Source organism: Hemicordylus capensis, chromosome 3 (assembly GCF_027244095.1).
Source record: "Hemicordylus capensis ecotype Gifberg chromosome 3, rHemCap1.1.pri, whole genome shotgun sequence".
In the NCBI taxonomy this organism is placed as follows: domain Eukaryota; kingdom Metazoa; phylum Chordata; class Lepidosauria; order Squamata; family Cordylidae; genus Hemicordylus; species Hemicordylus capensis.
Genome location: NC_069659.1, coordinates 91,550,993 through 91,574,932, shown reverse-complemented (window position 1 = coordinate 91,574,932; position 23,940 = coordinate 91,550,993). Strand labels below are relative to the sequence as shown.

At 48.8% G+C, this 23,940-nt stretch overlaps 1 protein-coding gene across 2 annotated transcripts in view; it reads right to left on the bottom strand.

Annotated features, from left to right (window-relative positions):
- DYRK1A (dual specificity tyrosine phosphorylation regulated kinase 1A) overlaps window positions 1–23,940 on the bottom strand; it is a 192,351-nt gene that overhangs the window by 102,209 nt on the left and 66,202 nt on the right. The window lies entirely within an intron of this gene.

The window sequence follows — 23,940 nt, the reverse complement described above, 5'->3', positions numbered from 1 at the left end:
AGAGACGAATCGGCCATAAGAGCAGCAGCTTTAGCAAGCTTATTCACCCCTTGATGGAGTACCACATCTTCAGGAGGTATGAGTTTAATCAACTCCTTTGTCCAAAGGAGAGACGCCCTTGCAAAAATTGAATTAGTTGCTGCTGCCCTAGTAACAGTGGCAGAAGCCTCGTGACCTTTGCGGAGCAGGTGATCCGCTTTCTTTTCCTCAGGGAACTTCAGGTGTTCCTCGCCTTCCTTACTCATCAAGGCACCTGACACCAGTTGTGCCACCAGGCCATCCACCACAGGAACCACTAAAACAGACATAATGTCATTAGGCAGGTTATACAACTTTTTAGGAATAGACAAGGTAGGCTTTGAAGATACAGGGACGCCCCATTCCGCCATCATGACATCCTTGAACAAGGTAGGGAAGGGTACTGTAGCCGCCAAAGCAGCCGTTGAAGGAAAAACATCCTGATCTAGGCTGGACGCAGCCACCACCCCAGTTTCTGGGGCTACATCCTTAATGACCCTTTTAGCTTTTGTCAAGAGGACCTCATATTCTGATAAGGAAAAAAGCCGTGTGGAACTAGGCTTTTCTGCGGGGTGCCTGCTCATCCAACAATTCCCCTTCTTCTTTCTCAGATTCGGAAGAATGTGTGTCTGAAGACATGGGGACGTTAGGCTGCGCACCCCCTGGTGGAGGCCGTTGTGGTGGCTGTTGTGGTACAGGTCTAGGAACCAGCGTAGGTAAAGCTGGTACTGAAGCCAAAGGTAGCGTACCAGGAACAGCAGGTATAGGAGAAGGTACAGGTACCAGTCTTCTAGGGACCATGGCAGGCACCTCCTCCGAAGAGGATGATGACCTGGGCTGCCTTCTCTTACGAAAAAATCTATGACGCTTTCCCAGGAATTTCTCCTTCTCACCAAGAGGAATAGCCCGCCTAGCAGGGCTGGAGTCAGGAGAAGAGGGAAATGAAGGGTGTCTAGTATGCCCTTGTCTTGTAAGAGGTACTGAGGTACCGGGGACTACTGGAACAGAATTAGTTCCCAACAAGGGAGTGACCACGGAGAGACACTGTCTTGTAATGAAATCTCCCAGCCATTGTGCCACATCAGACGAAACATGCAGCCCCTGCAAGATACTGCCAGCAGGCAAAGCAGGTCCCTTAGAAGAAGCGTTATCCATAGACAACGGACCCTGAGGAGGGTCTGGGGGAGAGCCAGAAATCAGATTAGGGCTATTTGAAACCAGGAGCGGTTTAACTGACCTTACAGGCACTGTAGGCAACAACGGACCCGCTGGTGGGTCAAGCGGTAAATTCGGACCCCGAGGGGGGTCAATGGCGCAAACATCTCCATCCACAATACTGCCCAATGCAGTTACTAGGGGCACAGCGGTAACGGCAATCAAATCCTTCCCCTGAATAGCCGCAACTTTCAAAGCGCCAAGCGCGGCTTTTCCAGCAGCCGGAGCTGCTTCTAAAATGGCTGCCGGCACTTTATTGGGTGGGGAAAAATCGGGCTGTTGGCCACGAACCGCCTGCAACTGCAGCCGCTCACTGAGGGGAGCTCCCAGAGCGAGTTTGCGCTTCTTTCGCCTTTTAGTGCCCTCAGAATCCTTGAGGTGTTTATAGACTTTTTAGACGCCTTTTTAGGCTAGAACACCTCAATAGCACTTTCCACAGCCGATATCGAAGCTGCGATCGGCAAGGGTAAACCTCCTGGCTGAAGAGCAGTTAACTCGGGAGGGTTTAAGGCGGTAAAAAGCAATGCCATGGGGTCCTTGCCCCGAGATTCTGACAGAGGTCCCTCAGAGAGAGAACCCCTCAAATGGTCCCCAACCTGGGACGCTTCCATAATCCAAATGGACAAGTCGAAATTGTAGTAACAATAAACAATTTTAACCAATTCGAGCTGCGAACTCCCTTCCCCTCCTTGCACACCGAAGAAAAAAGGGAAAGGAGAAAAGGATAGAACTAGCCTGAATAACCTGAAATAGCAGAAGAGTTACGGAACTCTCGAACCAAGCACAGTCTAAGAGCAAGACAGGACTGGAACTGGGGAGTTGACTGACAGTTGCCTGACTATATAAGCTGAGCCTGAAATTTGATTGGTCCTGTCTAGAGCATGCAGAGGCTGACAAACCCATCACGTTAGGATGACCTCCCTATACCATAGAAAATGAGAAAACAACATTATATATATCTTGGGTTCTTATGAATAGACACCACACACTCAGGTAACACTAATCATTGATCATATTTATATATCAACTGATATATGCATCTCTAGGTAGTGTACATAACTGACATAATTGAAAATACAATATAAAAAACAGAACACACTTTCACATAATAAAAGCAATTAAATAGTTTAAAATTAGTTTCAATTAAAAACCTGAGAAAACAGGTGTGTCTTAGGGATCTTTTTTAAAGCAAGCATATAGAGATGCTCTTATTTTGACAGAGAGTACATTCCACAGCCCTGAAGCAGCCACAGAGAAAGCCCAGTACTGACTAGTCACCAAACACCTCTAGCCAATAAACACTTCACTCATGAGTAACTACACCCTTACTTGTGAATAGACCTGCAACACTACTCAGGAGCAAACCTTGCATGCTTTCTCAAGAGTAGACCTACTCACACATGTGACATCTGCTGCTAAGGCTGAGGGGCTACTTACAAATAAGGATGTACTGCCTACTCACAAGTGTGAGTCTCACATCTTATATATGAGACAACTGGTCTTCCTCATGTTTATTTGTGAGTAAGCATGTGATGTCTGCCCACAAATAAGTTCAGGTCTACTGGCAAGTAAAAATGGAAGGCCTATTCCCTTGTAAGGAGGCAAAGTTCTCATAAGAGAGTATGGGGTCTACTCACAAGTGTAGGTGACCTTTACTCACGTGTAAAGGTCTCCAGTCCTGCTATACTACATAGCATTTGGGTAAAGAACTGTGCCTTCTGGAGGCATAAAACAGAAAGAAACCAGGTATATCTGTAGGAAGTTATTGTGGCTGGGTTGTGGACTTCTTAAATTTCTGGCTGGACATTTACTACACAGGTAGCATTTGGGGGAAGCACTGGGCCCTGTAAAAATGTATCAGGCAGAAATTCATCAGAGGACTCTCTAGCAATAGTCTTACACTTGTTGGACTTCTACCTAGATGCATCCTCTCCAGCCCAAACTTCTACCTAGATGCATCCTCTCCAGACCAATGTCCAGCTGAAAGACCAAGGCAAAGTGTGGGTGCATGGAGTCTCATTTCTAAAGCATAATATATGAGACTGTACAAAATCTTGGCAGCTTATACGGTGCAGAAGTTAAGATGGGCACCTTAACTTGCAATTTCCACACTTTTCAGAATACAAGTGAACACTGAAAGCATCTTAACTCTCATCTTAAACTGAAAGCTTTTTAGATGACTGAATTTGCAGTTATTTTGAAAAGGCAATTCTGGTTGGGAATGTGAATGTGAAAAAGGGAAGTTTAACAGTAGCTCCTACCCTTGCTGGCTCAATGGAGCCTCCATATTCACAGGCAGCATCTCTCTAATGTAGAAAGTCCATGTTCAAAGGCAGTCTGCCTCTGCTTTGTGTGCCTTTTCAAGGGCCAAGCCAGAGGTTGCCGGTTCGAATCCCCACTGGTATGTTCCCCAGACTATGGGAAACACCTATATCGGGCAGCAGTGATATAGGAAGATGCTGAAAGGCATCGTCTCATACTGCGTGGGAGGAGGCAATGGTAAACCCCTCCTGTATTCTACCAAAGACAACCACAGGGTTCTGCGGTCGCCAGAACACCTATTCAATGGCACACTTTACCTTTAGCCACCTTATCGCCACCGCCTCCCTCCTAAGTCCATTAGCCACTTCGCCCCACCTGTATGACCTGACAAGGCTCCTTGCTGCTGTCTCAATGGAAGGAGAAAATAAAAGCCCATAAAAAGGAGCACAGCAAGGGAATGTGTGCATGCCAGAGCACTACTAGACTATCCTTATCAAGCAGCTGCATTGAAAACTAGGAAGTCACTTGCCAAGACTTGCCCCTCCCAACCAGTGAGCTCTCTATTTTTATTATTTATTTATTTATTTACTTACTTACTTAAAAAAATTATACCGCCCTTCCAAAAGGCTCAGGGCGGTTTACAACAATTAAAACATCATAAAACACCAATTAAATAGCCAAAACAATTTAAAAACAAGTTTTAAAAAGCTGAGAAAGCTTGGTTGAAGAGATGTGTTTTCAGAAGTTTCTTAAAAACTGCCAGAGATGGGGAGGCTCGTATCTAAGTAGGGAACACATTCCACCATCTTGGGGCAGCAGCTGAGAAGGACCATCTCTGTGTAGCTACCAAACGAGTTGGCGGCAACTGGAGACGGACCTCCTCAAGTGACCTCAATGGGCAGTGGGGCACATAGCAAAGACGACGTTCTCTTAAATACCCAGGGCCTAAGCCATTTAGGGCTTTGTAAGTTATAACTAGCACTTTGTATTTTGCCCAGAAACCTATTGGCAGCCAGTGTAGCTTCATCAACAGAGGAGTAACGTGGTCTCTCCGAGATGACCCAGAGACCAACCTTTTTAATTTGTGTGCAAAATGAGTTTTGCTCTGGGCAGCAGTATCAAGGCAGTGTGTAGGCACACGTACAGAGTGGGTCCTTCCTGATTCAACCTGAGTGGTATCTTAAGTAAACTGAGCTGACATTTTAAAAAAAACTTGTGAGTGTACATGTGCATGCCTTAGGGGGAACACTGCTCCCTCCCAACTCTGTCCTCAGAACTCTCGGTGGTCAAAATGAACATTAAAGCACCTATACTGGATCATTTTTTCCAAAGCAATACAGGATTATGCTCCAGCATATACCTGAATTTCTAAAGAACATTTTGAAATAAGAGGTGTTATCTGTTGGCCAAAAAAAGTGTAACAAATGCAGGAGGCATCTATTCTTAGGAGTGATGTTTAAACTGCTGTACCTCAGCCATTTTTGAACCAAACCGTACCAAATTTGGAGGAGTGGTGTCTCTTGTCACCTAGTTGATGTCGGTGCGCAGTCAAATGGACTTGACAGACTGCTTCAGTTTTATGGCCAATAGAATGTTCAGGGTTTATAATGGAAGAACGTTGAAACAACTTTATACTAGCACTACTGTGCCAGTATAATACTTTAGATTTATTTTATTTATTTATTAATTAAATTTATACCCCGCCTAAACTTACGTCTCTGGGCAGCTAACAACAATTAAAACACATAAAAGGTTAACACAGTTAAACGTACAACACATATAAAAGTTAAAACAATACAATAATTTAAAAACCATAAAATTAACTAACAGTATTTTTAAATTAAAAACCTGAGAAGGCTTGGGTTAAAAAAGAAACATTGGTCTTACCGTGAAGGGTTCTTTCTCCTCTGAAGTAGGAGGTCACTGCTTACATAGGGTTATCTTCCACTCCTTTGCTCCTAACAGACAGGAAGTCTCAGGTCTTTCAGGTGTCGTAGGTCCGCCCCCTTTCCGGGCATGCTCAGGTACGTCCCCAGTTCCGACTGTTGCCTCTGGTGATCAGCCTGTTGTTGTTCAGGTTTGACAATGGAATAAGTAGAAGCAGATAGCGGAAGGCATGCAAGGAAAGTCCGGAGCTTAGACACGAATAGGATAGAAGACCTGAGGTATTAGTATGAATATATGCGAATTGGTAATGATTTGGTGCTGCCGTAGCGGTCAGCCGGAACCTGCCTGTGGTGCCGGGCTAAGAGCGATAGTCAGAAGGAGGCCTGGCCTGATCCTAGATGGTTCCTGATCCACGGGAGGGCCGCGTGACCTCCTACTTCAGAGGAGAAAGAACCCTTCACGGTAAGACCAATGTTTCTTTCTCCCTCGAAGTAGGAGGTCACTGCTTACATAGGGACCTACCAGAGCAGTATAGGATCCCGGGGGGTAAAGTGGATCAGTGCTCCACCACCTGTTGCAGTACTGTGCGCCCGAAGGCCGCCTGCTCTGCAACTAGCGAATCAATTTTGTAATGTTTGAGGAAGGGGGAAATGGAAGACCATGTGGCTGCGCGGCAAATTTCCCCCAATGGTGCCTGTGCCGAGAAGGCTGCCGAAGTGGCTGCGCTTCGGGTAGAGTGCGCCGTGATGCCGCGGGGCACTTGTAAGGACAAGGCCTGGTATGCTGAAGCAATACATGCCCGTAGCCAGCGTGCCAAGGAGACCTTGGACGCCTTGGAGCCCAGGGAAGTAGCGTGGAAGGACACAAAGAGGGCTTCAGACCTTCTTAGGTCTTTAGTCCTCCGAATGTATGTGCGCAGGGCCCTGCGCACGTCTAGGGAATGCCAGCTACGTTCCTGTGGGTGCTTGGGCTTCGGACAGAAGGAGGGCAAAACTATTGCCTGAGACCAGTGAAACATGGAGTTTACCTTTGGAACAAAGGTAGGGTCGGTCTTTAAAATCACAGCATCAGGCTGAAAAACGCAAAGCTCTTTCCTTATAGATAGCGCTCCCAGCTCTGACACTCTGCAGGCCAAGGTGACGGCCACCAGGAAAAGAACCTTGTAGGAAAGGTACTTGAGGGGAATGGAGGAGAGCGGCTCGAAGGGAGCCAGGGTAAGGGCATTTAGGACCTTATTAAGGTTCCATGAGGGAAAACGATGGACAGGCGGGGGTGCAATGTTGTTTGCTCCCCGCAGAAAACGGGAAAGGTGAGGATGGAGCAAGTTGTTCCCAGCCTTCCTCAACTTGAGGACCGACGCCAGCGCTGAGGCCTGTCGTCTCAGAGTATTGGGCCTGAGGCCCTGGTCTAGCCCCGCCTGTAGGAAGGCGAGTACCTGGGGAACCCTGGACAAGCAGGGGTCCACCTTCTTACGCTTTGCCCATCTGAGGAAGGCGGTCCAGGTAGTTTGGTAGATCCTGTTTGTGCTCTGCCGCCTGGCCGCCAAGATGGTGTCCTGTACTGTCTTTGAGTAGCCTCTCTCTGCTAATTGCTTGCTCTCAAACTCCAAGCGTGTAGCTGGAGCCACCCTTGATCCGGATGGTGCAGAGGCCCCTGGGTCAGAAGGTCTGACCTTAGCGGCAGAGGTACGGGGGGTACTAACGAGAGCAGTACCAGGTCGGCGAACCAAGGTCGCCTGGGCCAGAAGGGTGCCACTAGTATGACCTGTGCTTTCCTTTCTCAGATTCTTGCCAGAACCCTTGGAATGAGGGCCACTGGGGGAAAGGCGTATAAGAGACCTGGTGGCCAAGGAGAGTTCAGGGCATCAGTTCCCTCCGCAAGGCGGTGTTGGAACCGCGTGAAGTAACGGGGAAGCTTGCTGTTCGACGGGGATGCGAACAGATCCACCTGGGGAGACCGCAGGTGTTGCTGTATCAGGCTGAAGGTCTCGGGGTGGAGAGCCCACTCCGACTGGTCCACTGTCTGGCGGCTCAGCCAGTCCGCCTGGATGTTGGCCTCCCCACTCAGGTGCTCTGCCCTGATCGAGGCCAAATGACTCTCACCCCACTGGAAGAGTAAGTTGGACTCCTCCATCAGGGATCTCGACTTGGTACCCCCCTGCCGATTTATGTGGGCCTTGGCTGTTATGTTGTCTGTTCTCACTAATACGTGCTCTCCCCGAAGGTGGGATGAAAACTGTAACAGGGTCAGTCTGATGGCCCTCAATTCTAGCCAATTGATGCTGTGAGGGGCTTCCTCTGGGGACCATAGGCCTTGAGCAGTCTGCTCCCTGTAGTGCGCCCCCCAGCCCGTCAGGCTGGCGTCCGTAGTGACGATCACCCTGTTGGGTTCCCTTAATGGGTTCCCTTAAGGGGTTCCCCTTTTTTGCTGCAGGGGACAACCACCATCGGAAGGACTGCCTCACCCGAAGCAGTAGGGGGACCTTCCTGCCAGAACGGGAGGCAATCTCATCCTGGAATGGCAGCAGCGTCCACTGTAACGGACACGCGTGCCACCTTGCCCAAGGTAGGCATTCTATGCACGCGATCATGGACCCTAGTAATTGGGCCAGTAACGAGACCTCTACCTGGCGTCTCTGCAAGAGAGGTTGAATCTGCTTGCGGATTTTCTCCCTCCTTTCCGGGGGAAGTGATATGGTCGCTGCCCCCGTGTCGAACCAGGCCCCCTGGTGTAATAACGTCCTGGACGGCCGGAACTGGCTCTTTGAGTCGTTCACCAAGAACCCATGTGTACTGAGCAGTAGGCGGACCTTGCAAACATCCGCTTCCGCCTGTTGTAAGGAATGTGCATCGTCCAAATACGCATGGACCCTTAGCCCCTCTAATCTCATGTGTCCCACCAGGGCAGCCAGCACCTTGGTGAAGACCCTTGGGGCCGAGGAGAGACCAAATGGTAGGGCCCTGTACTGGAAATGTTTCTGGTTGTAACAAAACCTGAGGAACCTTCTGTGAACGGGAGCAATAGGTATGTGGAGATAGGCCTCTGTGAGATCTAGCGAGGCTAGGAAATCGCCGGGGGCGACCGCCTCCCTGATGGAATGGAGGGATTCCATGCGGAAACGCCTCTTGCGAATGAAACGGTTTAACTGCCTGAGATTTAAGACTGCGTGCCACGAACCATCTCTCTTGGGCACCAAGAACAAGATGGAGTAAACGCCATGACATAACTCGGTCGATGGCACAGGCTCTATCGCCTGGATGTGGAGCAGATGGTGAATAGCCTGCTCCATTTGGATGTGCTTGTTCTGCTCTCTGGACTTTGGAGAGATGAGGAACTGGTTGTGCGGCCGTGTGGTAAACTCCAGGCAGTAGCCGGACTGGAGTGTGTTTAGAACCCTGTTGTCCTCGTCCACCTGGGGGCGAAGTGCTGGAGCCTGGCCCCTACTGGTAGATAGTCAATTTTGTTTCCTGTTTTGTCTTCCCCCGGACTGGGGGGGCCGTGTAGTGGCGGAAACCTGTTTTGTTCCTCTGGTTCCCACGGTTGGTGTTTCCCCATTGGGCTCGTCCCTGCGACCTGTTGGGGCGTTGGTCTCGAAAACGAAAGGCCTGCTTGGAGGAGCGAAAAGGTTGTCGGTTAGTGCGGAAGCAGCTGCGGCCATCCCTGCGAGCCGCTGGCATGGCCCTTTTCTTATCCTGAGTCTCCACTAACACCTCGTCTAGAGCCTCCTCAAATAGGTTACCACCTTTGAAGGGGGTGGAGGCCAAGTTGGCTTTGGACTTGTCGTCCACTCGCCAGTTCTTTAGCCAAAGAGACCTGCGTGGGACCACATTCGCTGCCATGGCTCTGGATGAAGACTGAATAGAGTCTAGGCTCGCGTCTGCCATGAAGGCGGCGGCCTTTGCCAGCTTATTCAGACCTAGACGCAGCTCCGTCTGACCGGGCTCTATCTTAGTGAGGAGGTCCTTTATCCACAACACCGAGGCCCGGGCCATAATGGATGTTGATGCGAAGGCCCGAATGGCCGTTGCTGAGGCCCCGTGGGCCTTGCGCAAGAGACAATCCGCTTTCCTGTCCTCTGGCCCTTTCAGCTGTTCATCCCCCTCTTTGTTCATAATGGCGCCAGAGACCAAGGCCACGACCGGTGTATCCACTTTTGGTATAGAAATCTCTGCCATCGTCTCTTCTGGCAGCATGTAGAACCTCCTGGAAAAGGAACTTAGAAGTTTAGTGGAGGCGGGGTTCTCCCATTCGGACAACATAGTTTTTTGGAAGAGAGGTGGAAAGGGAACCACAGGTTGGTGTTGACTGGAAGGGGTAGGAAAGACCTCCTGTGAAAGCTGGCCGGCCGCCTCCTGTGTGTCAGGTGGGGCGGCCGCCGCGTTAATGACCCTCTTGACCTTTGAGAGGAGAACCTTGTATGCCTCCTGTGCGAAGAGCCTCAGGATGGGGCTGGGTCTCTGGGGAACCTCCTCTTCGGAGAGCTCCCCTTCCTCCTTGTCAGATACCACCTCCCCTGATACATCGGGATTTGAACCCCGATCTGGGGTGACCCTTATGGGGTTGCTTGAGGGCGGTCTGCCCTGAGCTGATGTGGGGGCCCCCGCTCCTCTCCCATTACTGGTGCTGGGGAGGTTGGCTTTCTGGGTGTCCACGCCTTCTCCCCCTGGGGGCTGGCGGCGCCCCCTCCTGGACCGCCCCCTGGTCGGGGCTGCCCTTTCTGGGCTGCTGTCGGAGGGTGAAGAGGAAGCGCTAGAGCGATAATGTCTGGCCGAGGGCTGACGTGATAAGTTGGGGGGTGCCCCTGTAAATCTCCTCATTTCTAGGGCCACCATCTCCTTGACCGAGCGTGAGAGGTCTCTGGCGCTCACTCTCAGTTCTCTGGTCATCATGTCCCGGACCCATAGAGACATGTCCTGCTGCAAATTGGGGTCCCCGTGCATGCCACTCACCTGGTGGAGGTCCGGGGTGCTATCCCGTACGAGCTCCACTGGGGGCTCCAACGGCTACGGCTGCGGCTGCAGTCTGGCCGCCCTCTCCTCGGCAGCAGAGCATGGCAGTGAGTCCAGGCGAGCGTTGAGTAGGCGCCACGCCAGTTCTTGTCTTGTTTCCTCGCCTGCTCTGTGTGGCGGGCCTCCTGTGCTGGGGGTGAGAGGCCCATAGGCTTCACCCAGCCTGCCCGGCGCCTGAACCAAGGTGGCATGGGTGAGCGGCACCGTGGCTTCGCCCATCCTGGTCTGTGCCCGTAGGGGGTCGTTCTGGGTGAGAGGCATCGAGGCTTCGCCCAGACTGGCATGCGCTCGCAGGAACCTACTGAGGGTGAGAGGCTCCCAGGCTTTGCGCCCACCCCCGCAGGTGTCCTTCCCAAGGTGTGCATAGTAGCCTTTGCTAGCTGGTTGGGCGGCTGCACCCTGTCCTGAAGTGTAAGCGAGGTGGGAGGAGGCAGTACCGGCACACATACGGAACGAGGGGCCGGGTGTGTTGAGCCCGTCGATGGCTGTGTTAGGGGGCTAACTCCCCTGGCTGGATCTTGCCTGGCCAGATCTAGCTCAGTGGCCATTACCGCTGCCGTCGCCGCGGGAGAAGGGGGCGGCGCGGTGTGCGCTAAGCCCGTTTCCTGGCTGTAGCCCTCAACCCAGCTGATCTGTGCTCCGGCTGCTGGCGCGGAAAGCCCGGAGCCAGAGTTGGTTGGGGAGGAGCCCGCTGCTGCGGCGCTCGTTCCTGAGCCGAGCGCCTCCGCCGCCCGGCTGACTGGCACTCCGGTCACCGGAGGGAGGTGAGCGGAGCCTGCTGCAGAGGGACGTGCAGCCGAGGAGCCCTTCGGGGGGTTGGGGCCGGGAATGGAGCTCACCGCTGCTGCAGGGGCTGGAGCTACAGTGCTCTCGGCGGCGGCTGAAGCCGCGGCACGCGGGCTGCTCCTGCCGGCCAAAAAGCCGCTAAGCGGCTGCTGTATTGTCTCCCCCACGTGGTTCGCAGGGGAAGGGAAGGAGATTGGGTGAGGTTGTGCCAGAGAGTCTCCTCTTCCCCCCTGTTCTGCCACTTGTGCCTGGGCACCTGGGTTGGGGGGGATCAGGGGCCCTAGGGGGGGCGGGAGAGGGGTTCCCGCTTGTGCGCCAGCCACATGGTTTCCCGTATTCCCGGGCTGCTGCAGCGAGCCGCTGCAGATAGCCTGGATCAGAATGCGCTCGCTCTGTCTCGGGGCAGTAGTAGTTAACTTTTTGCCCTTGTCTCCCTTAACCTGGGGAGCACTCTTTTTCTTTTCTGGGCCATGTGTGCCCGAGGAAAGATGGTGGAGCCGCTTAGTGGCCTTCTTGATGGCTGTCCTATTTTTCTCTTCCTCCCCTGTGCCCTCTGATAAGGAGCCAGCTAGGGTATCCCCAGCCTGAGAAGGGTCCATCCCGGTAAACAGAACAGAAAGGTATAGCTCACCAAAGTGGATGGAATTAGATAGAAGAGCGGGCCTATGGCCTCGTGTGTCTGATCAGGAGCATAGACAGGAAGAAACTGGGGACGTACCTGAGCATGCCCGGAAAGGGGGCAGACCTACGACACCTGAAAGACATGAGACTTCCTGTCTATTAGGAGCAAAGGAGTGGAAGATAACCCTATGTAAGCAGTGACCTCCTACTTCGAGGGAGAAAAGGGGTTTTCCAATGCTTTTTAAAAATAGCCAGAGATGGGGAGGATAGTAACTCAGCAGGGAGTGCATTCCACAATCTCGGGGCAGCAGCTGAGAAGGCCCGTCTCTGTGTGACCACCACACGAGTTGGTGGTAACTGGAGACGGACCTCCTCAGATGACCTCAATGGGCAGTGGGGCACATAGCGAAGAAGCCGTTCTCTTAAATACCCAGGGCCTAAGCCGTTTAGGGCTTTGTAAGTTATAACTAGCACTTTGTATTTTGACCGGAAACCTATCGGCAGCCAGTGTAACTCAATCAGCAAAGGAGTAACGTGGTCTCTCCGAGATGACCCAGAGACCAACCTGGCTGCCGCGTTCTGAACCAACTGAAGTTTCCAGACTACGTACAAAGGCAGCCCCACATAGAGAGCATTACAGAAGTCAAGTCTGGAGGTTACCAACAAATGTACCACTGTTTTGAGGTCACTGATCTCAAGAAATGGACGCAGCTGGCGTATCAGCCGAAGCTGATAGAAAGCACCCTTGGCCACCGCCTCAACCTGAGAAACCAAGGAGAGCTGTGGATCCAGAAGTACTCCCACACTGTACACCTGTTCCTTTTGGGGAAGTGTGACCCCATCTAGAACAGGTAGATCAAAATAGTCTCTGGAGTTCTGACCTTGCACAATAAGTACCTCCGTCTTATCTGGATTCAGCTTCAGTTTATTCTCTTTCATCCAGCCCATTACTGCTTCCAGGCAAGCATTTAGAGAGGATATGCCATCACCTGAAGAAGCTAACATGAAGAAGTAGATCTGGGTGTCATCAGCGTACTGGTAACACCCAGCTCCAAATCCCCTGATGATCTCTCCCAGCGGTTTCATGTAGATGTTAAAAAGCACTGGAGAGAGTGTGGAGCCTTGAGGGACACCATACTTAAACTCAGATTTTGAAGAGCAACAATCTCCAATTGACACCATCTGGAACCTGTCCGAGAGGTAGGAGCGGAACCACTGTAAAACAGTGGCTCCCACCCCCAACACCCTCAAATGGTCCAGAAGGAGACTATGGTGGATAGTATCGAAAGCCGCTGAGAGGTCCAAAAGGACAGAGTCACACTTCCTCTATCCATTCCCAATTGGAGATCATCCATCATGCCAACCAAGGCAGTCTCCGCCCCATAGCCCGCCTGGAGCTGAGAGGCCACCACCCTCTCAATTAACTTGCCCAGCCACGGGAGGTTGGAGACAGGCCTATAATTGCTCAACTCTGAGGGATCTAGTGCAGGCTTCTTTAGAAGAGGTATAATAATTGCCTCCTTAAGATAATAATAATAATAATAATAATAATAATAATTATTATTATTATTATTATTATTATTATTATTATTATTCAATTTCAAGGAGAAGACAAGGAGGCATCCTGCCCTCCCTCAGAGAAGCATTTATGATTTCTACCAGGGCGCCTACAACAGCCTCCCTGCTAGACAGAATAAGCCATGTTGGAAAAAAGGGTCAAGAGAGCAAGTGGTAGGCCTCACCGCTCCAAGCAGCTAGTCCACATCTTCAGGAGTCACAAACTGAAATTGATCTAGTTGAATCATTTAAAAGAAATTATTGGACACCTCCAGTTCAGACATGAAATTAATTGTGGAGTCTCCATCTAGGTCTGCCCAAATCCGAGAGATTTTGTCTGCGAAAAATTCATTAAACACATCACAGCGGGTGACTGATGCTTCCAGATTCTGGTTCAAGGGAGGGGGGGCAGATACTAGGCCCCTCACAACCCTGAACAATTCAGCTGGACATGAACTCGCAGAAGCAATATGGGCAGAAAAGAATTGCTTCTTTGCCACACATATTGCCTGAGCATAGATCTTTAAGTGTGCTCTATGTTGTAATCTGTCAGATTCAAGTCAAGTCTTTCTCCACTTGCGCTCCAATCGCCTACCTTGCCACTTCAGCACCTGTATATCTTCCGTATAACTAAGGGGCCAATTTTGAAGCGAGTCAGAGGAGACGCTTAGGAGCAATCGTGTCTACTGCCCTGGTGAGCAAGTTGTTCCAATTCTCAACCAGGCTATCAACAGGATCACCGGCAAAACCAACATTAAATCCTTCCAAGGCTTCTTGGAATCCTGCTGGATCAAATAACCTCTTCAGGCGGACCATTCTAATAGGCTCCTCACCCCTGCGGAGGTGGGAAGTGGTTGTAATCCCAACCTTAACCAGATGGTGGTCCGTCCATGACAATGGGGAAATCACAGGAGTCCCCACCCACGGAACACCACCCTGATCAGAGTAAAAGATAGCCAGCGTGGTGTAGTGGTTAGAGTGCCGGACTAGGACCAGGGAGACCCGAGTTCAAATCCCCATTCAGCCATAATACTAGCTGGGTGACTCTGGGCCAGTCACTTCTCTCTCAGCCTAACCCACTTCACAGGGTTATTGTGAAAGAGAAACTCAAGTATGTAGTACACCGCTCTGGGCTCCTTGGAGGAAGAGCGGGATATAAATGTAAAAATAAATAAGTAAGCAAGTAAGTAACTAAAAGACGAAACCAAGCATGTGACCCGCAGTGTGCGTCGGTCCAGAGACCACCTGGGATAGGCCCATAGTTGTCAGGGCTGCTATGAACTCCTGAGCTGCCCCGGACAGATTGGTCCCGAAACCAACACTGAAGTCCCCCAGCACCAAAAGTCTGTGAGACTCCAACGCAAGTCCCGTGACCAAGTCCATGAGCTCAGTAAGGGACTCAGTTGGGCAACGGGGCAATCAGTACACCAAAAAAAGTCCCCATCTATCCCTGGTCCCCAAACTTAAGTACACACATTCAATATGGTCAGACTTAAGTACACACTTAAGTACACACATTCAAGATAGCGGTCAGCAAATTGCATGTGTGTCAGAAGTGGCATGCAAAATTATTTAGCATGGCACTCGCACTGCTAGGAAGACTGGCCACTATAATGTGCGCTGCATGCCTCTGGTTGACATGTTACCAAGTGCTGTAGAAGGCAAGGACATCCAGGATCCGTAGCACAATCTCTTTCGCTGTGCTGGATAACTCTCTCTTGAACACGCACACTCTGAAAAAGTGAATGTGAACTTATGAGAGCCAGTCAGCCAAAACAGTCAGAAAGACCATCCCAGCTGATCCTGGATGTCCACTGCCTGCTACAGCAAGCAACAACACATCAGCCAGAGGCAGGCAGCGGGCATCGTAGCAGCCAGTCTTCCTCAAGAGCATGCTATCTTTCTCCTCCAGCAATCAACTTCTGTGCTTTCTCTGCTTCAAAAATGGAGAAGAGAAAGCACAAACATTTCTTGAAGGACACAGAGATGGACCAATCAGCAATACTCAATAGTGGCAGGAAGAAGAGATACAGTGATCAGCACAGGACTCGCAGCCCGATGTTAAGTCCAGTGGAAGCATGGCCAGTGATTTAGCCAGTAATGTGGGAGTGGAGCAGCATAATGGCCTAGCTGGTGCAGAGACCAGGGTGGGCTAGTGAGACAGGAACGCCAGCTTCACTTTGAGCACCACCCCTCCTTGAGCTGCCCCTGAAGACTTGGCACATCACTTCTGAAAGGTTATCAACCCCTGCTTTAGATTATACTGGTGGGTGAGGCCTGTTGTTGACTGGGCAAGGTCATTTTGCATAGATTACATTGATAGATAAATTAAATCTATATATAATAGAATTTTTATTGATATACTTAAAAAAAATTGACATTCAGAGGATTTTAACTTCAAATATCCATTTTATTGAATTACCACCATATATGGTACATTTTAATCATAGTAAATTTGAAACTGAGCAAGTTCTTCTGCTTCTCTTTGGCATGATGATGTTTTTGAATTACTGATTGAGTAGTAAAAATCTGTTGAGAACAACAGTTAAAATCTGCTGATTATATTCAGAATCTCTTTTTTAAAATATTTAAACCTTTCCCCCAGCATATTCCAGTGTAAAACGTAGTTCATTCAGCTAATTTCAGTGGCAGGACTATTAATGCAAAATTTGGTAACTGTAGGTCATTGAGAACTATGACTATTTCACACAAATTCTTCAAAATATATAGCAGATGATAATTTGTTTTTATCTTAATTGATTTTAATATTTTAATGTGATTTAATGGAATTTTATTGTATAATTTTTCTAAACCACCTAGTGATGAGTTTTATCAAAGGCAGTACATAAATCAAACAATTAAAAATTGAATAAGGTAACTGTTTTTTCTATAAAATTCTGCTATAATCAGGCATGAATCATTATTACCAAGAGTAACATTAGGAACAATATTCATAATTATCTATTTTCTCTAAAGATATTTCAAACACTAGAGAGCTCCTTGAGATAGAGAACAATGGTACATCATTCCAACTGCCTGCAACTCTTATTTTATCTCGGAACTCAAGATTCATGAGGACCTTAATAGACAGCTGAAGAATTTATTTATTTAAAATATTTATATCTTCCAGTACAATACTGCTTAGGGAGGCTCAATGCAGAAAAACAATACAAGTAATATGAAATTTAACACAAAACAAAGTTTTTATTTATTATATTTGTTTACTGCCCCAAATTTGTGTGTCTATGTTGTATGTCTACACACAATGTAGAATAAAAACAGTAAAATCAAACCAAATTACGATTAAAAACTCATTAGGCTCTAGTAACACACTAAAAGGCCTCTCTAAACAAAGAAGTTTTAAGATTTTTTTTTAAGTCTTAAGGGAGAGGACAGTGAAGCTCTTCTTGGAGGGCATTCCAGAATGGAGGGGCCACAACTGAAAAGGCTTTGTCTCTTGTCCCCACCAACCAAATCTCAGTCAATGGAGAGGTTGCGACAAAAACCAATAAAAATACTGATCTGTTAAATGAATTTAACAAATGTTCTGAACAGTATAAGGAGAAATTCAAACAACAGGATTTTAATCAACAGAGTTGTGATACAATATCAGACTTACTAGATTTTCCACATAATAACTAACCCGAATAACCTCATCTGGTATACATCCATCTATCTCCTCTTCTCCTATCTCCCCCCAGGCCCCGCATCAACTCAAGGTTGGGAGGCAGGCTTGGAGTTATTGGCCAAGCTGCAAATGCACTCAAAGTGCCTTGGTCATGCAGGACTAACTAACTAACAGACCTCCTCCCTTTCCTGCTCCAAAGTAGGAAAGGCATATCAGGGCCCTTGTCTGCTGTTTGGCTGGAACAAACCACATGCCACAAGTTGTTGAGCAAGTAAGCCAGGAGGCTTAGCTACCATTCAGTCACAGCACCTAGAATGCCCCGACTCTGTGTCAGACTGACTTTATGAATCCAATCGAATGTGCTGTTCTTAGACCGTAATAAAATATTGATTGACTGACTGACTGAATCCAAACAAAGTTCAACACGCATCAAATTCCTAAGGAACAGCTACTCCAATGAATAGAGTCAAGGTAGCCAAGAACACAACCAAATCAGGAAATCTAAAACATTTAACATTTGCCCAGTAATCAATTTCCTGGGCAAATGACAGGAAATTGATTACTGGTGATTCCACAGTTTTGATGCCCCAACTCTGGAACACTCTTTCCCAGGGAGGTGTGCATTGTGCAGTCTCTGATGCCCTTTTGGCACCTGGTTGAACATTTGCCCAGTTTTCAGATTTCATTTTTTGTGTTTTAATCTGGCTTTTAGCACTGTTCTGCTATTTTTGTTTGGTTTTGCATTTTTATTCTTTTTAATCTATATTAGCTACTCGGGCTAATACAGAAAAATATTAAAGATATTTTTCTAAAGAAGTTGTTGTCCTGTTATCTTATACATACAGAACTCCTGAGCTGTTTTCCCAAGCTTTCCTCCCAGTATACTAACATCACAACCACCCACCCTCTTGACCAGGGACAAAGCCTTGGTTTGTATGATTGATTTCTCTGTCAACAAGTCATGTTGCTTCTCTCTGTACAGCACTACCCTAGTCTCTCTACTGAAAACTCTGATTCATGCTCTGTCCATCTCCCACCTTACTTTTTGTAACATTTTTCTCTCTGAACTTCCATGGTCACACCTTAATTTTTTTACCTGTTCTCCAGAACTCTGCTTCCGAAACCATTCACCTATGATTACTCAGACCACATGATACCACTCCACAAAACATTTCAGTGACTCCATGTCTCCTCCTGCATACAATTATCGGTGTGCCCGAACCGGTCCGGCGGCCATTCCAAAGAATGGCCGAACTGCCGGACCGGTCCGGCCTGGCCTGGTTCGGGTCCGGGTGGGGGGTATGCCTTTAAGGGCGGGAGGGCTTGCTTAGCCCTCCCGCCTCCTTGCCCCCGCCAGCGCCCGTATTTAACAGTATAGGGGCGCTGGAAACCAGCCGCCCCCCCCCGCCGCCCCCGCGGCGAAAGAACTCCCCAAGCCAGCCAGCCCTCCCTCCCTCCCAGCTAGCTGCCCGCCCGCACACCCACCCACCCGCTCGCTCACCCGCTCACTGGATAAGAAACGAGAGGAGCTCCGGCACAGAGCTCCTCTCGTTCGGAAGGCCTCCTGCAGAATGGCGGCTTGAGCACGCGCCGCAAAGCACGCCGTTCTCCGGAGGCCCGGTCTACCCGCCGGGAAAGGGCCGGGTAGACCGGGCCTCCGATCGCTGGGTAGACCGGGCCTCCGGCGATCGGAGGCCCGGTCTACTCAGCGATCGGAGGCCCGGTCTACCCGGCCCTTTCCCGGCGGGTAGACTGGGCCTCCGGAGAACGGCGTGCTTTGCGGTGTGCGCATGCGCGCGCGCAAGCCGCCATTCTGCAGGAGGCCTTCCGAACAAGAGGAGCTCTGTGCCGGAGCTCCTCTCGTTTCTTATCCAGTGAGCGGGTGAGCGAGTGGGTGGGTGGGTGTGCGGGCGGGCAGCTAGCTGGGAGGGAGGGAGGGCTGGCTGGCTTGGGGAGTTCTTTTGCCGCGGCGGCGGCGGCGGCAGCGGGGGGGGCAGCTGGTTTCCAGCGCCCCTATACTGTTAAATACGGGCGCTGGCGGGGGCAAGGAGGCGGGAGGGCTAAGCAAGCCCTCCCCGCCCTAAAAACAAGGCCCCCCTTCGGTGCCGGTCCGGACTTCTCCGGACCGTGCACATCACTACATACAATACATTTCAGTGTGACTCCATATGCTTGAAGAGTGGGGTGGAGATCCAAATCCCATCTCATAGCTAATACACCTTGACAGGTTAAGCATTAACAAGTGCCCAAGTCTCAAGCCCAGGGCTTAGTAACATGCAAATAACTAAGTTGCTAATTCTAAAAGTTTAGAAGAGAACTGACATATGTTTTAATGAATACTAGAAAGTTGGTCTCAAAATAGTAGGGTTTTATGATTAGAAAGTGGTAACCTAGCAATCAAGTAACAGTTTTGCCTGCTAATTTAAAATAAATAAAAAATATTGTTTAGCAACAGTCTCTAATTGCCAACTGCTTTTAATATTAAGTCAATACTAGCTTAACCTGCGCAAAGCATCTGCTCAGTAGTGACTGATTGCTCCCCTCACCCCCTGTCACAGCCCCCCTAACCTCAGAGATCTCTCCACCCTCACCTGAGCCACACTTCTCCTCCTCCTCCATCCCGTTGCTTCCATCCCACTCTTGGTCACCCCTCCATTCCTTTACTCCACCCCCCTCACCCCTCTTGGTCACAGCTTCAGTGTTGCTGGTGCCTATTGGCCAAGCTTCAGACCCCTATCCCCAGAGACCTCCCCACCCTCAACCTGCTCTACCACCACCCCAGGAACAGCAGCAGCGGTTAACCAGGCCCTTCCTTGCTGTCTCCACCACCATAGCCACTCGTTCCCCTCAGGCTGCTGAGAGGCCCAGGCCCTTCCCTTGTCTGCCTGCCTCCCTCCGCCAATGGCCTCAGTAGCTCCAAACAACAGCAGTGGTTGACTGGGCCCTTCCTTGCTGCTGCTGCTGCCCCAGCCACTCATTCCCCACAGGCTGCTGACAGGCCCAGGCCCTCGCCTTTCTTGCCTCCCTCCCTCCGCCAATGGCCTCAGTAGCCCCAAACAACAGCAGTGGTTGACTGGGCCCTTCCTTGTTGCTGCTGCTGCCGCCACCACCAGGGCCGCTCATTCCCCTCAGGCCGCTGACAGGCTCAGGCCGGTCCTTCACCCTTCCTTCTTTCTCTTTCCCTCCCTTCTTTCTCTCTCTCTCTCCTTCACTCACTCTTCCCCTCTGTCTTTCTTCCTCTCCTTTCTTTTTCTCTCTCTTTCTCTCTCCCTTCCTGAATTAATAGATCTTAAATAAATCTTGTTCATCTTGTTTCCTCATTTAATTCACACAACAGAAGCCTCCTTCTCCTGAAGGAGCTCCTCCCTCTCTTCACAGACCCCTGGCCACTATCCTTTATAGATAGATAGATATAGATAGATATATAGAGAGATTCCTCTCCTCTACAATCAAGAATGTCTCCCGACCAGCAACACTTGCATTCCAACTGACATTAACCATCACAGGCGCCTCCTCCTTATCTGCATATGAAATGCCCTCTACCCAATCAGGTGCTTCTGCCTGCAAACTCTCACAAGAGGTTTGTGAGAGGAATACACAGGATTAGCCACAGGTATGCCTTAGAAAATGATGATAGCTAGATAGATAGTCTGAAGAATGGAAGTCGGCTATTTTAGTTATTACTCCCCATCTTTCACTCTCCCATTCTCACAGTGCTATATTAATTGGGGGGGGGGGAACAATCCTCAGAATGTAATGATAATGGGAAAATATAACTTGTTTTGTCACCGCCCCATCTTATAAGAGATGGAGTTTGTCAGTATAGCGGTAATTAGGGTACAACTGCATTATTATATGTTAAAAAATATAAACTACATCCATTAGTATACATCTTTAAAGATACTTTGTATTTTAATAAACCTTTAAAATTAAATTTAGTATATGTGGCAATGCGCCAAATATATATATATAGAGAGAGAGAGAGAGAGAGAGAGACAGACAGACACTCATGTTTCACAAGGGACAGAAGTTTAAACACCTTAAATGTAAGAACTCCCCCAACACTCTGATAGTTAAGAATGCAGATGATCTGCAAGCTCTAGTAATGAAAGTCAAGTAGCACAGTGAAAAAAGGGGACTACGACTAAATGTAAAGATGACTAAACTAATGACAATGGGTACAGCAACCAGTCTCAGAATTGGCAATGAAGACACTGAAGTGGGGGATAGCTTCTGCCTTTTAGGATCAACCATCAACAGTAAAGGATCCAGCAGTCAAGAAATACACCGCAGACTAGCACTTGGTAGGGTTGCAATAAAGGTCTCGGAAAGGATATTTAGATGCCTATACCCATGAAGATTAGAATCAGTCAGACAATGGGTTTCCCCATGACACTCTATGGATGCGAAAGCTGGACTTTGAAAAAGCAAGAGAGAAAAAGTATTGGTGCTTTTGAACTATTGGTGCTGGAAAAGAATTTTGAGGATACGGGTAGCCAGGAAAACAAACAAATGGATCATAGAACAAATCAATCCAGAATTTTCACTTGAGGCACAAATGACCAGGCTCAAACTATCATAATCCAGACACATTATGCAAAGATCCAGCTCCCTTGAGAAGTTGATAATGCTGGGGAAAGTTGAAGGAAAGAGAAGAAGAGGATGACCAGCAGCAAGGTGGATGGACTCAATCATGACAGCAATGAATACACTACAGAGAGACCTTAAAGGCCAAGTTGAAGACAGATCATCCTGGAGAGAATCTATCTATGTGGTCACTAAGAGTTGACACCGATCTGACGGCACTTAATCAATCAATCAAGAACTCCCCACTAATAATATGGCAATATGCAAAGAACATCCATCAGATACCTACTTCAATAAACAATCAATGCCTCTGTGAAATCTGTTGACTTTCTAAAGTGACTTTTCTAAGCAGCTCTAGATGTTTGAAATCACAATACTCAGTAACCCCCAGCACATGAAAATAGAAGCTTTCAAACAATACTCAGTAACCCCCAGAACATGAAAATAGAAGCTTTCAAACAAGTCATCCCATTATGCTTGCAAAGTATTGTTGAAACACACAGCAAATATCTTAAACACAACACTGAATCCAAATAGTCGTCCTGATGGCTGTCATTTGCAGAAGAACGATATCCTGCTTGTCAGTATACAGTCAGCTTTACATAGATAGAATTCCTGCTTGACTTTCTAGCATCGACAATCTTACAAACAGCTTACTCACTGTGGAGCCAACTCAATGGAACTTGTGGACAGTCCTCATTAGCTAGTTCATCACATTGTTGTAATAAATTTATTTTCAGGGAAAGCCATTTGTTTTGATCTTCTTGAAGGATACACCAGTCTAGAAAGGAGAATTCTAGAAAGTTTAGATCTTCTTGAATTATTTTTATCTTTTTGTTTTGATCTTCTTGAGAGATACACCAATCTGGAAAAGATCTTCTTGGGAGATACATCTCAAACAAATGTTCCTTTCTTTGCATAACTTACTTAAACTAGCACAACAGCATTACACTAATGCACTAGTATGAATCACAAGCTCCCAACATAGCAGAATTTACCTGCACAATGTCCTTGTGCACCCACTGGCTCATTAGGATGTCAGCCAGTATGTTTTCCCTTTTTTCATAAAGGGGAAAAAACCATCAGTGAATGTAATCAGCCTGTAGGATCAGAAACCTAGATTCCTTTCCTACAGGACAACTGTCTTTTACTTGCCACCATTACAACGACGGTTCTCTCTACTCAGCTTACGGGAGCGGACCATAATAAAGTAACATGAGGCTGAAGTTCCTCGGAAGTCCAAACAAGTTCCCCCAGTATAAGTACTAATAAATTATCCTACTCAGATTAAATATCTTTTTCAAACCAAGGTGTGTGTGTGTGTGTGTGTGTGTGTATATATATATATATATATATATATATATATATATATATATATATATCCCCCCTATATAATAAAACCCTAAGGTACCTGCGTCCGTGTCTCTTGCAAGTGTTCTGCACATGCGTGGCGCGCGCGCCGCTCCGCTGGTGAGGAGGCCGCTCGGATCCCTGGCGGCAGGGCTTAAGAGCCCTCCACCGCTGCTACAGCCCCCAAGAGCAGCCGCTCGGATTGGGTCGCGTCTGTGGCGCCACCCGGAGCAGCCACTCCGGTGGTGGGGAGGCCGCTCGCCGCCCTGGATCCCCGGCGGCAGGGCATAAGAGCCCTCCACCGCCACTACAGCCCCCGGGAGCGGCCGCTCGATTATGCTGCGTCTGCAGCGCCACTGAGGGAGGCCGCACCCATGGCCTCTAAGCAGGGGGCCGCCCTTGATTCTCGGTGGAGGGGGGGCTTAAGAGCCCTCCGCCGCCGCTACAGCCCCCAGCACAGTCGCCCCATTAGGCCTGGCCATGTGCTCCTGACCGGCCTAGGAGCTGCTACAGACGTCCTCTCTCCAGCGAGTCAGAGAGAGGACTGAGCTGGCGCAGGCGCGCAGCCAGCTCCCCTGTTCACAACTCTTCTAGCGCCCGTTAATGTAACGGGCTTAACAGTCACTAGTGGAGGGAGAGAGAGAGAGAGAGAGAGAGAGCCCCTTTGGGGCAAGGAACTATCTTATTTCTTTTGCTATGTAAACTCCTTTGAGAACTTTTTGCTGAAAAGCAGAATTATTATTAATTTTTTAAAAACCTCAATAAAAGCAAATAATCTCACCACGTTGTCAGACATAAGGCAAGTTCTGAATCCTATGGTTTGAGGTTCACAGCTCTTGCCGTTAAGTCACTACATTACACCAGCACCATAAGCAGTACTAAAGACCAGAGCAATTGCCTATAAGAAACATACTTCCAGTTACATCCTTAAAGTGATCTATCATATTTCATACTTTATAGAATGGTCTAGATTACCTGGTTTCAAATCAAAGAAGAACATATTGTTCTTTCACAGTAGAC